Source organism: Anastrepha obliqua, chromosome 4, assembly GCF_027943255.1.
Source record: "Anastrepha obliqua isolate idAnaObli1 chromosome 4, idAnaObli1_1.0, whole genome shotgun sequence".
Classification (NCBI taxonomy): domain Eukaryota; kingdom Metazoa; phylum Arthropoda; class Insecta; order Diptera; family Tephritidae; genus Anastrepha; species Anastrepha obliqua.
The window spans coordinates 69,971,042-69,981,632 of record NC_072895.1 but is presented as its reverse complement, the minus strand read 5'-3'; positions in this window follow the sequence as shown (position 1 = coordinate 69,981,632).

Below are 10,591 nucleotides of genomic sequence, written 5' to 3'. Positions count from 1 at the left end.
CCGCACCACACGACGCAGTAGACGACGGTCGCTGTAAGTGTGAAGGCATTTTGAACCCTATCCCACCCACCAAAAAAAAAAACCTTTTAAAAGACGACTTAGTCCCTACACCCGCTTTATGGGAGCGAAGAGCTAGCAATTTACTCTCTTATCAATCGGACACATTAAATCGAGTGCTGACTACCTCTACTTCTCTTTTTCGCCTCATAGTTCAAATTCTGGAGCACTTTAACTCATTCGAACAACATAAAGCAGCAAGCAAATCATAACTACTGCGATATCTCATACGCACACACTCATGTACACCTAACTGGGGCCATTTGACAATGTTAGTGCTTCAAAGGAACATTAAGAGGCATTAGTGGAAGGTCATGGTCAATGGCTTTCAAGCAATGGCGAATACGTCTTTATGAGTTATAATATTTATAGACCTTTCAAAAAATAATACAGCTCATCATGCTATTATTTTTATTACGCAGCACTACTGACTCAATTTTCAAACCCACCTAACCCCGGCCAGTCAGATAGCTAACATGGCGGATAAGAAAAAGAACAGGTGTAACTACCTTCTAAAAATTATATTATCATGGCTTAAATACTATAAAAAGAATTTTGTAGCCGTCGTCCTCACTTTTTGCAGCTCTACACCCATTCAATTCACACACATACATACATACATACATCTGCGCATAACAATTTCGAAATTAATAAAAGTTGAATGTGATGTGATTATTATAATTTATTTTATTAGTGTTATTGCATATGCGAGTAATAATCTGAGCTTTTGTTAAACAATTTCAACGTCACATGAATGGCATTTTTTTAATTTAATGCCGGCAATTGCATTCGATTGCCTTCCAAGCTGGCTGAAGTGCAGTGGTAGGCATTTTGTGCGTATGTGTGTATGTGTATATGTATTTATATAGTTTGTGAACAGTGGTCGACAGCCGCAGCACGCGCCCCCATATAACTGTACATATGTATATGCAAAAAAATTTTAAATTTAGTAGCGACTATCAATCTCCGGGCGCCGTTAACGATCTGCTGTCAGCAATTTCCATTTCCATTTCAATTCCAATTGTGATTTTCCACTTTGTGCAAAAAAAAAAAACAAAAATTAAGCATATTCGCATACATATGTTGATGTGTATTGGAATGTGAATCAATATGAAGTAAAAGTAAATATATATGTTTTTGTACATTTTCACATACAAGTAGGTATACGTCATATAATTTTAATAATTTAACCCTTCTGCGTGAATTGAGCCCATTTTTGGTTCCATTTGAGGTTACATCATATCATGGCGGCGGTCGCCGTAGCCTAGTGGTTGGTGCATGACTACGATTTGGAAGTGCAAGTGTTCGTAACCTAAATGATGGCACGAACGACCAAATGATAGAAAAAAAGTTTTTCTAATAGCCATCGCCCCTCAGCAGGCAATGGTCAACCTCCGAATGTAGTTGTGTCATGAAAAGGCTCCTCGGTTTAAAACTCCATTGTGGAACAACATCAAGACGCACGCCACAAAAAGAAGATATACTACATAGGTATATGTATAGTATGTAACTTTATGTGATATTTTTAAAGGTCGCAAAGAATTTCTCCCTTATGGGGTTAGGTGGGTTTCAGAGGTTGAAAAAAAGAAGATTTTGACTATTTTTTTTAGTATATAAAATCATATATATTTTATTTAAACAATTCACTATATCTAAGATACACATATAAACAGTATTTTGTGAAATTTTTATTTAAAAATTTCGAAAACTTAGCCGTTGGTACGTCATCTTCCTTGACGTCTCAAAAAAAAAAAAATGCTCTTGCCGTGGACAGCATAACTCATTCATCATCTAAAATCAGAAAACCAAACGGATTTCGTTAGTACATGGATAAATCTCGTTGTTGTACGAAGGAAAAAAATCCAAATTTGAATTTTTTACATGCTTTGAACCAAAAAACACATTTTTTAGTGAAATTTTCGACATACGTTGGCTCAATAAAAATAGTTGTAATTAATAAAAAAAAATCCTTCGTTCAATAACTAGATAATGTTATTTCAAAGATTTGTACAAAATTTGAACGAAATCGATTCATAACTTTTCGAGATATCGTATCCACAGACTTAAAAGATGGAGTTTTGAGATAAACACGTATACCTGCGAAGCGCTCAACTGACGTGGCCTAATGGGCGGAACTTCTGAAGGGTCTATCTCTTAGAATTTTACTCGGATCGACTTAAAATTTTAGGAGAGTATTTTAAACATACTGCACTATTTAATGAGACAAAAAAACAAAAATCGATTTTTTGAAAATTTTCAAACCCACCTAACCCCTTATACTGCATTTCTCGCATATTTCTGTACTGCGAATTATTTGTAGAGGTCATAATTAAATTTACATTGCGTCCATAGTTTTTGAAGTGTAAGTGTAGATATATGTACTGATATGTAAATAAATCTATTTTTTATTTGAAATAGAGTAAATAAATATAAATAAATAAAATAGAGTGAAAATAGAGTAAAAAAAGAGTATTTATTTTAAATAAAATATTTATTTCCCAGCCAAGATAAGTAAAAAGGAAGCAGTACCCAAGTTAAAAAGGGAATTTGTTTATTTACAACAAAAAATCATTTACATAGCGCGTTATGTATATGGGACCAAACGGCCGAGTTATGCGAGCATATGTACTCTTATGACGTATTTTCCTACACCGGGGAACCAATCCGCCATGTTATAGGGGGGATTACCTTATATATACTTATAATTAAAACATTTTACATATCTCTAATAAATATAAACTTTGTTGAATTTATGTTACTTACATGATGTTACTTGGGGCTTTTTGTGGGTCACTCTATAAAAATCTAGCACTGAAAATTTAGTGGGTGAAATACTTACATATCTGAGACAAATAAAGTCTATGTATATTAAATAGGCAAAGAAGGTCAAGAGATGTATTTTTGGATACTGGTATGATATTGGAGAATGTTTCTGATGAAGTTTCATAACCTCAAATGTAGTCAATACTTGTAATATTAGAAATTGTAGGCTAGAATATCTATAAAACCTGACAGGCTGGGTTTATTCTGAATTCAGGATTCGGATTTAGTACATTAAAATCTTTGGAAATGTATGCATAAAAATTTGAGTTTAAGACCTACGTAATTCTTCACACTTGAAAAGGACACCCACATCATTGAAAATAGTTCCAAAACTCATCTTCTTATTGAAATATAATGCAAATATGAGTGTAAAATAACAAATATTATAATCTTTAATTTCTCATAACTTTTTGATTCAAATTTTGTGATTTTAACAAAATATTATTTGACGATATTTCAAAAATTCTATGCCTTTACGAATTCGGCGAGCAATCTTTAGAAGGGATTGAATAGTGGCGCTCCTAGATAAAATACAAATTAATTACACTGCCAAACAAAATTGCAACTTTTGTCTGATGATTGAGGTTTACACTTGATGTTTACTAATTTGACATTGCTGATTCTAAATATACCCGCAAATAATTTATGACAGCTCTTGTTTACGAGATATGGCTTTCGTTAATAATTCATTGTCTTTTATTGCTCGTTTGCTGAAAAATTATAAAAAAAGGTTTTATTATTAGATATAAGTTGACATGGCATCGTCAAGACGAGTTTGTGTAAATGATCCGAATCAATTTTGTTTCATTTGCGGAGAGTATATGTTTAAAGAATACCGATTAGATGTGACACCGTTCGTAATTGAGGCTTCCAAAAATTACTTTGGTCAAAATATGCGTTGAGCTTCTACGTTTGTGAACAAATAAGAAAATGAATAGATTTAGGTACGAAACTGCTATGGTCTGGAAGGAACCCGTGAACCACCGCGACGAATGTTATTTTTGTTTGGTTAACATAACTGGCATTCAACGGAAAAATCGAGCCAAATGGGAATATCTTTGCATACGATCGGCGTATACACGAGTTTTAATCCCTAAGATATCACTTGTACCTCAAGCTGGTCCATCACAGGAGAAGCCTATGCATTTACAGGCGAATACTGATTGAAGGGATAGTGAATTTGAATGTGACCTGGAAACGCCAAGGTCATTCAACCAACGACCTTAACAGAGATTTGGATCTATCAAAGTCTGCTTCTAAGCTTTTGGCTTCTTGGCTAAAAGAAAGAAACTAGTAACAAAGGAAAGTAAAACTTCTTATTACCTCACAAGAGAAAAAAATCTTCTGAAATATCTTGTATTTTGTAAAGATGTGTACCTTGTTTAATGGCTACAATGGGATTACAAAATTACGTTTCTAATGAGTGGCGTTTATTCATAGACTCATCAAAACGAAGTCTAAAATGCGTTCTTTTGCACAGTGGGAAAAATTTCGGTCGTTGCCTGGGGCACGTTCTACTAAAAAAAAGGAATATGCAACTGTTGTTCTGGTTTTAGATGAAATTAAATATGTGGGACACAACATAACTTCGATTTAAAAATGGTAAACTTCCTTCTAAGCCAACAAAGTGGTTACACAAAATATCCCTATTTTCTTTCCTTGTGGGGCAGTAGAGCTTAAACACAACATTGGAATAAAAAAGATTGACGATTGACCTTGTCGGGGAGCGCTACTTCCCGGTCAACAGAATGTGTAAAACCCACCTCTAGTATCAAGAGATGGTATAGTTTTACCCCCGTTACATATAAAACTAGGACTTATAAAACAATTTATTTATTTATTTATTTAATACACAAACGCCAATCGGCAATATACAACTTGGTAACAATAATAAATAATAAATTTTGAGGGGAAAGGTTTAAACAAATTAATTGGGTATTTGTAACAATTAATTGATTCAGAAAAACAAAAACATTTCGAAATGTTGTTTGACCTAGGGGTATGGTAATAGACCTGATTTAATATCTGGTACGAAGGTATTGAGTGATCCGCTGTAAAAGTCCACCTCGTTGCGCAGAGAGTTGACGATCCTAGCTATTCGGTTATGTGGACCGTTAAAAACATAGTTTTTAGTTGTCCTTGTGGTTTTTAGCAGGCGGTTGCGTCTCAGTGGAAGTCCAACAGGTGAGAATTCAAAGCAACTATTGATATCTGGGGCATCGATCAGGCCATTCACAACTTTGAAAAAGAATATTAGGTCCGCTACCTGCCGACGTGCTTGCAAATTATTGATGTGGAACTGGTCATAGATCTCAAGTGTTGATCTGTATCCTCCTTGGCGCCTGTATCGGTAATCTAGGCTTCTGCAGAGTTTTACTTGTACTCGTTCAACGCGTTTGATTGCAGAGTCAGTAAAAGGAGATCAGATTACTGTGCCATATTCCAGAATTGGAAGGACTAAGAAGGAGAAAAGGCTCAGTAAAGTGTTGGAATTTGTGAAGCCCTTGCTGGTTCTTGTAATAAAACCAAGAGTTTTAAACGCTTGGAGAGTAACCTTGTTAATATGTTTGTTAAATGTCAATCTGTTGTCTATGATGATACCTAGATCCTTTATGCTGTCGATTTCACTTATTGTCTCGTTGTTTAAATTGTAGTTGGTTGGAGCACAGACGTGCGATCTTGAGAAAGATACTGCTGCACACTTTTTGATATTCAGACCTAGTTTGTTTCAGCTGCACCAGGCCGACAATAAGTCAATATCACTCTTGAGAATTTTGTTGTCTTGTACACTAGTAATCGATCTGAAGATTTTTAAATCGTCCGCATATAGCAGGTACTGGTACTCAGACAGTAAATGATCACCAATGTCGTTAACGAATATGTTGAACAGAGTTGGACCCAGGTGTGATCCTTGGGGCACACCCGACGTTACATCATGCTTGGTGGATAGATGACCATCAACCCTCACTTGAAATTGCTTTCCAGATAGATATGAGTGGATCCAGCCCAGAGCATTGCCTTGAATACCGTATCTATTGAGTTTATTTATCAGGACACAGTGATCGACCCTATCGAATGCTTTGCTAAAGTCCATGTAGATGGTGTGCACTTCGTGTCCTTCGTTTAGCGCTTGTTGGAGGTAGTTGACATAGATAAACAAATTCGAAGTAGTAGACCTCCCGCCAACAAAACCGTGCTGCTTGTTGGTGATAACGTTCGAGAAAAATGCTAAGAGTTGGGGGAGAACTATTTTTTCAAAGAGTTTAGCGAGAGAGGATTGTATGCAGATTGGTCTATAGTTGGAAACCTCAGACCTAGGCCCGTCCTTGTAAATGGGACAGACGTAGGAGGATTTCCAAACTGTTGGGAAGGTACCGGTTTGTAGAGAGAAATCAAATATAATACATATATGTGTGAGATGTCCGCTGAGGCTGGTAGCACAGTTTTTGAGGAAGGTGTTTGGTAGTCCATCCGGGCCAGCACCTTTCTTTGTATTCAATGGGAATTGCTTCCCTTTTCTGTCAAGAAAGTTTCTAAAATTAAGTGCAGAAAAGATAAAAGAGGGAATTTTCGATGGTCCACAGATATTATCTTTAACAAAAGCCTCAAATTTTACAGATGTTATGACAGAGATCGAGAATGAGTTTGTTTGGCTTGTTCAAAATTTTTGGGGGAATAAAACAAGTCTAAAAACTAATGAGTCACTTTCAAAGTCTTGGAGGGAATATAAACAACAAGTTACACTTTCTTCATAACCACCTCTACTATTTTCCTGCCAATTTTGAGGATCTAAGTGAAGAACAAGGAGAGCGGTTCCACCAGCACTTTTGTACGATGGAGGAACGCTATTAAGGCTATTGGAACGCACACATGATAGGTGACTATAGTTAGAGCATTCAGAACAGCTCTCTGCCTTCAGCTTCAAAAAGAAAATCAAATAAAAGAAAGTTAAAAACTAAATAAAATATGATTATCTTCAGATATTAGTGTTTTTTTATAAAAATACTTGTTTGTCATATTTTATTAACAAGAGCTGATACTGAAATTTCAGTTGTATATTTGAAATCCTCATACAAAATTGGACTCACATCATGTATTTTAGCCCCATCATCAGACATGCTGCTGCGCAGTGTTATATGTAGCTTAGTGTAATTAGAAAAACATAAAGTTTTGCATATTTTAGTAAAATACAAGGAATACAACTTTATTTGTCTTTTGGTATGTACATTTTACTATAGCGTCATTTCAACCCAAGGTTTGCAAATTTAAAAAACACTACGGGACGACCCTCAATTCTGCCTCAGTTGGGGTAGGATCTGCTAAGCTCAGTGACTCAGCGGCTGATAACATTCAATTTGACCGCATTCAATACCGCCAATTTGTTAAATGTGATCGTTTGCACAGTAGTGGTGCAGATGAAATAAAAAAACAACAATGCTCTAAAATTTTGATTAAAGAACGATTTTTTTTTAGAAGTGAACATTTTTATCAGCATGTGAATTTAAGACTAGACCTATTAAAACATACAGTCATATGCATACACCTACATGTGTGTATGTATGTATATATTCTCTGATTGTTTTCTATTGTACTCGTATTATCAATTTCATTTGTTTATAGGCTATGAAGTTCAGTGAACGCGAGTTAGAGTAATCTCTTGTGAATAATGAATAATAATACGTACATGCAACATTTGGAAGTGTTAGTCTTTGTCTACTTGAGCATTAGCAGTAACACCATAAATTACGCCAATGTTGACTATAGTGGGCACTGTCTTGCGGGCAATTTGGATTTTTATACGTACCCTGGGTTAGAGGACAAAACATCTTCAGGCTACCTTGAATAGAACGGCCGATTGGGCGTGCACGGTAATACATACATCGAATATATATGTACAATGATATCCGGTGGTGATGAGGTGGTTTTTATTATGCTCGAGACGAAGACTTTTTGAGTCTTACGACTAAACTCTATCGAAAACAGCAGAAGTTTGAATGATCACCTGTGGGAGTGTGAGCTTTACGCAAACATTAACATAGCGGCTGATTTTAGATCCAGCTAATCTGTTGGACTTGAATGTATGCGATAGGTCCCTATCAGCTATACCACAGAGGTGACAGAGAAGTAGAAGGTTTTTTCTGCGTTTGAAGCATCAACAAGAAGATGGATTTGGCTTCCCTAGGAACTTCCAACTGATGTCCCCTACCAAAAGAAGAAAAGGACTGTTGCGCTTGTTGAACTTAGGTGAATATCAATTACATACCTTAGTGCTAAGTGCAAGGAGAATAAGGGAAATTGCTATAACCGCCCGAAAATATTTAAAACTTAAAGCATCGGAAATGCTTTAAAATGCCCTCGAGAGTTTCAGTTGCCCCAGCTCATCTAATACAAATAAAAATAGCCATTGGTAATTCCTGAACATAAATAATAAATCACATAAAATATAAATAAAAACCAAATTTAAAGTAGAATTTTTAATTACAGCTAAGTGAAGGGGTTTGGAGAAAAGCAATTTGAAGGGAACGAAATAGATTTGAAAGAATAATAATTAGAAGCACATAATTTTAAAACAAAGTCAAATGAAAAAACAAGCTATATGTTAGATATTTCTTTTTTTTTATTTTGGCGGCCAACTCTCGTTGCCTGTGAGAAATATAAGCTTACCCTCAAATCGTTTATCGCACAGTTTAATCATTTGCACAATATGACCGCCACGGCCCGTCAGAATAGATCCGTTCACTTTAGAAATTTCATCGATCCGATTTTGATCGAATTCACGTGTTTAAAAGTCCCACTTTTCCTTTTCTTTCCAATTTCGAATATGTTGGAGTTTTTTAAAATTTGTATTCAAATTCGAAATTTTTTTAACCATTTCTGGAAAAGTTTTGACAACCTGTATTTGAAAAACTATAAGTTTCCCATAAACAAGATATTTTCCCCATTCTCAGAAGATCTATGTTAATCCACGCACGAGTTTTGGATATTGCTTGTGCCATGTCGTCCTAAGCTGAGTGAATTGTTCTGGGTGGGTCTTCCAGCTTTTCAATCTGCCGCCCAGAAAGTATTTGACTGACTTTGGTTTTAAATTTATCCAGTTTTACAAGTCGTACATTAAGATGGGCCAGGTGAAACGCACGACAATCAGCATTTGATCCAAATCAAAAGCTGTATAAATTAAACTACACTTTTGAAATAAAAACGATCTACTCTATTTGCGTAGAAGCGTCAAACAAAGGATGGACCATCTCGGGCTCATTCCAACAATGCAGAATTTCGATAGTCAGGGGAAGATCATGCCCTATTCCAATCTGGCCCGATCTCGAAATCCGTTGCCGAAAAGTGATACACGCAAATTTCTTCGTCTGGGTTCAATCAAGTGCCGCACGATTTTACCCAATCTTTTCTTTTCATTTTGTCTTTTGGAGCGTGAAGAAACTTTACTTAAATTTGGGCACATCAAAAATAGTATCGCCTACTAACTTGTGTAACAAAAAATTGAATTTCTATGCTTTTGAGTACTTCTTCTTTGGAATTTGCTACTTTCTATGCTTTTCCGAAAGGACACGGATTTATTAAATAGCTGAAGATGGCTGACACAAAGTGAAAATGATGCATCTTACATCCCTTTAATTATTGCTTCATGAATGAAAACTTAGAATTTTTCCTATAACTTTAGCTTCAGTTTTTACTTAGATATTTTTTTATAATATGATCTCTTCCCACTCTTCGCCACAGCGCGGTGCAATCCAGCAAAGAAAGAGGCACATCTTGTACCTTCACATCATAAAATCGAACTGAGGACTCGTTTTATGTGTTATGTCTTCTCTGATGGCTAGTAACTAATAAGAGGGAACCGTACAACTTCCGGTTGGGTTTGACAAGGCGCAATGTGCTTTTGCTTTATGCGATGCTGCTACGAGACAAATTGGCAGCGCTTGAATATCGTCTAACATCAAATTTGAAAAAGGCGTCCAAAAGTGAGTCTAGTTTCACATATTCGCCGTGGTTCTTGAATATTGCTTTCATATCTCAAGTGCGCCAGTCCGGTCATTTGTTATCGGATTTCCACCTTCGACATTGTGAGAAGTATGATGATGATGAATGATATTTTAAGTTATTGGACTCGTATATTGCTTATGAGCATAAGGAAATGCACTAAAAATAGTTATACCTAGGTATGCAACCGGATCATTTTGCTTTCATCCACCAAAAAAAGCGTTGCAATGGTGCTCGTATTTTGCTTTTTGATATTCACTTACGTTCTTTGTTGGGTGTTTGGATCTACAACTGTATGTTGCCTCCGAATGCCAGATAGTTTTTTTTATGAGTATCTATTATGGCAGAAATATACTCGTAGGTTTGCCTTTGCTTGTTGACTAGCGACCCCTATTAGAAAAAACCTTTACTCATTTGGAGTTTCATGCCGACAATGGGTTTTAGCCCGGGCCCTATCGAAACTTAGTCACTCCAACTATTCGACTATGGCGGCCGTTCTTTAGGCCACTCCCCTGGCTTCAAATAAAATCCTCGGCAGCAATAAGTGCCTTCTATGGGATGTTGCTTCCCAACAGTTAGTGTGAATGTGAGCTATACTCTTGATGAAGAGTCTACCGCAACAAATTTCATGCATAGTGTGGCTATTAAATAACAACCGTTGTGCAAACCCTCAATATAACCTCTCCTCCATACATTGTTTGCACCAGTACTGGAA